At 45.1% G+C, this 4,187-nt stretch overlaps 1 pseudogene; it reads right to left on the reverse strand.

The window, feature by feature from the left end:
* Window positions 1-2,505: 2,505 nt before the first annotated feature.
* Window positions 2,506-3,080, reverse strand: LOC110287473 (annotated as a pseudogene).
* Window positions 3,081-4,187: the final 1,107 nt, after the last annotated feature.

Raw genomic sequence — 4,187 nt, forward strand, 5'->3', positions numbered from 1 at the left:
GTACTTTTCCCCTGGCTATTTCCTATAAAAGCCTGTGAAAATTTGGGCTGGGTGCCGATTCTCCTCTGCACCATGCTGGGTGTATGAGATTCGACCCCAGAGTCTCTGGTATATGTGCTTTTTATGTGCTTGCTTTCTTGTCGTTGCTGTATTAAATCTTACTCTCTACATCTTAAGTTCAGTCTCAGTGTCTTCTTGGGTGCGTGGCTGTCCCGAGGCTTGAGTGAGTGTCTCCCTTTTGGGAGTCTTAGAGTCTTTCAGCTTACAACCACCAGTTATGAAATCTGATGCCCTCTTCTGTTGGGTCTGAAGACAGCTACAGTGTACTTATGTATAATAATAAATAAATTGTTGGGCCTGAGCAAGCAGGGCCGACCAGATCGAGCAGGGTTGATCGGAGCAAGCAGAGGTCCTAAAAATTCAATTCCCAACAACTACATGAAGGCTCACAACCATCTGTACAGCTACAGTGTACATTCATAAAATAAGTAAATTAATCTTTAAAAAAATCATGCAATGAGTTTTGACCATATTCATCCCTTTGATTCCTTCCATTCCTACCTTCCTATTCACTCAACTTTGAGTCTTAAAAAAAATCCACTGTGACATCTCCCCTAAGGATAAGTTCTATTAATTAACTTGGAGCACAGAAAGCAAAACAATCACCAGGTCATTAACAATAGCCACTCCCAGCCCTCTGGGTAGAAAACAGTTAATTCTGCCTTTGAGGAGAGGCTCCTTTGTGTTTAACATTCCTGGTTCTTTAGTCCTGTATGTGAGCAAGGACTTTTGTGCCTCAAAAGAAACATTTGGAAGGCAGACCTCCCCCAATTCCCTAGAATGCTTATCCTAGACTCTTCCCTCTCTAGACCATTACTTTTAATTCCAAGTTAACAGAAACCATCCTTGTGTGAGATGCCACACAACCTGCTGACCTCTATGCTAACTCTGTCAGAGACCACACTAGAGTCTAGGCTCTTAAACTATAGAACCCACCTTCATGGTCACATGAACTTTACAAAGATGTTTCTATGTGGTCATACCTTAAGCGTTATTATGCACCTGGAATAGGAATGTTGCCTAGAAACCTGGAATGGGAATGATTGTTGCCTGGAAACTTTTCCCCAAATTATACTGTTTTTTAAAAATAACTAAAGTACACTTATTTATTTTAAAGGACAGCTTAAATAAGCAAGGCAGAAGGAAAGGTGGCCCTGCTGGCAGTAAACAGAAAGGAGTGAGCACCATCACCCCCAGGGGCAGGTGTCCCTGGGGCAGCCATGGCTACAGGCTATCTGGGCTTATAGGGGAAGTCACTAGGGATGGGAATAAGACACCAGGACAGGTAAATACAAATAGTGCCTTCCTGTGTAATGAGATCAAAGAATAAAGAGCAGAAGAGAGATGTCAGCTCTTCTGGGGATCCCTGGGTGTCCTCGCTGGGTCCAAGGCCTGGTTCTTGATCCCATATCCATGTCTATGACAACTCACATTCCTTAATCTGTATGTTCACGTTCTAGTGCTAAGGATAAGGGTTGGGACATAGCATGACAGAACAAGTTTTAAAACCAGCCAAAGAGTGGCAAGACCTGGCAGGGCCATACCAGGGGAGTCTTCAAGTCTCTTCATAAGGAAGACCACCCCTGACCTCATTTTCCCATAGCCCATTGCACAGCTCCTTGCTACCCAGTGGCCATGTGACCCCAGCTGGCATGCCTGTGGCCCTTTGCCGAGTACAGCCCAGGTTCCAGTCAGGCATAGAAAGCCTGCCCAGCCTGGGGATGCAGCTCAATTTGTAGACTGCTGGCCTAGTGTACACAGGGCCATGGGCTTGATCCCCAGCACCCCCACAAAACCAGGAGTGGCGAGGTATGGCCTGTAATATCAGCACTCATGAAGACAAGTGGAAGCAGGAATATCAAGGTTGTCCTTAGTTACATAGCAGGTTTGAAGCCTACTTAAGTCACCTGAGATGCTGTTAAAAAAAGAAAGAAAGAGAGAGAGAGAGAGAGAGAGAGAGAGAGAGAGAGAGAGGAAGAAAAGAAAAAGAAAAGAAAAAGAAAAGAGAAGAGAACTCACTCCAGAGTAACAATAGCTGTACAACAAGGCTATGGAGGAACAGAGGGTAAACATCACACCCCAGGAGCAGCCTGTCACCCCAGAGGCCCATACCTAGGCTTGACATGGCTTGGCTAAGGAAGGGACTAGGATCCCAGCAGAGCTGTAGTGAAACAAAACAGCTGGGCTGAGGCATGGTCAAGAACAGGCTGGCAGCACTGGATCCTCCAGCTGTGGCAGCATGAATCACCTCAATTGGAAGCAAAGAAAAGGGAGTAATTCTAAACTTCCCTGGCAATTTCTTTAGTGCTCAGATGTCCATGGCACAGAAAAATGTGGCTGCTTCCTGTGTCTGTGCACAGCCTGGCAGGGTGGAGGTGCTGGGCTCGAGCCAGGCTGCTTGGATTCAAGGGTGAAGGTGGCCTGGAAGCTGGCCAATGGCTCCAGTTACTTCAAGAATTCAAAGTAGGTGCAGACCTGAGAGAAGACAGTGTCCACCGTACCTTTGGCATTGACCTTGCCCACAATGTCACACTTGTCATAGAAGGAAATGGCAGGTTCTCTGGCATTGTAGTAAGTCTCTAGCTTCTTCTTGATGGTCTCCTCATTGTCATCCACACAGCCACTCTCCCCTCACTTTAGGAGTCATTGGGTCTCGGGGCCTGTGTCTACATACAATAACAGTGTGGGCTGTCGAATCTTCTGTTCAAACTATTTTCCGTTTCGCTGCCCTTGGGTAGCCACCAATCAGGAAGCCCTTGGAAGAATCCATGTTGGCTATCATAGCATCCCAGAGCATGTCTACCACTGTCTCCAGCAGCACCAGCTTCCCCTTTTCCATGATAGATGACAGCATCTTGACCCTCTCCAATCCGGAGCTGACTTCTGCTTGCAGCAGGTCCCCAGTAGAGAGGTAGGTGTAGCCATATTTCTGCACAATCTTCTCACATTGGGTGTCCTTTCCTGAGCCAGGCCTGGCTCACCACAAAGATGATCTTGGCTTTATTCAGCGTCTCTTCCATCCTACTGAGGTCTAGGAGCTAGGTCTTTGGGGGAGGATGTGGTGGGCCCTGGGGCCAGTGCATGCCACGCCTGTCCTCCAATTTTACTGCATTTTAAATATGGCAACAATAACTGCTAGTGTCTGACTCCCCAAGTCTTGATTCTAATTCGATCTGAACGGAGTTTTCATTCTCATCTCATGATTTACTTCTCTGCCTGGATACTTGCAGGGCAGTCATCAAACATCCTTTAGCCATATGATGGTGTGGTGGTTTGAGTAATATTGGCTCCCATAGGCTCATATAGTTGGATGCTTGGTCCCCAGTTAGTGGAACTGTCTGGCAAGATTTAGTATGTATGGCCTTTTTTGGAGAAGGTGTGTGTCACTGGGTGTGGATTTGAGGTTTCAAAAGCCCATACCACACTTAACACACCTAACCCCTATACCACCAAACCTATTGCCTGCAGATCAGGATGCAATGCTCTCAGCTACTGTTCTAGTTCCATACCTGTCTATTTCCTGCCATAATGAAAATGGACTCATTCTCTGAAATTGAAAGCAAGCCCCAAAGTAGATGCCTTGGTCATGGTATCTCTTCACAGCAATAGAACATTAATGACAGATGGTGTCTGTTGCTGATGGTCAGGTATGATTTTGAAGGCAAAAAAAAAAAAAAAAAAGGAAAAGGAAAATCTTGTTTGCTGACCCAATCAGTTAGTCTGTGTCTTTTTATTGGGGTAATTGAAATCATTAGTACTGAACAATGAGTATGAATTCATGTTCTTTTGTTATGGTTGGTGTTTTCATCTCTTTTGGTTGATTGGTCTGGGATTATATATTCCTTGTACCTTCTCTGACATTGTTGATTTTGGTTTTGTGCTTAAGCATCCTTTTTAGTATCTTTTATAGGGCTGGCTTTGTGGACATAAATTCCTTAAATCTGCTTTTAAAAAAGTAAAACGTAAAAACAAAATTCTAGGCCTTTAGGCCAGGCTTAGAAATGTGGCCTTTGTGACTCAATGCTCCAAGGTATGCTAATCATAAAACAGATAGTGACATTCCTCCACCCACCCGCTTCCTGGGTTCAAAGAGTGTTCATTCAAAGAAAGTCACCCTGACCATTACC

This window comes from Mus caroli, chromosome X (assembly GCF_900094665.2).
Source record: "Mus caroli chromosome X, CAROLI_EIJ_v1.1, whole genome shotgun sequence".
Lineage (NCBI taxonomy): Eukaryota > Metazoa > Chordata > Mammalia > Rodentia > Muridae > Mus > Mus caroli.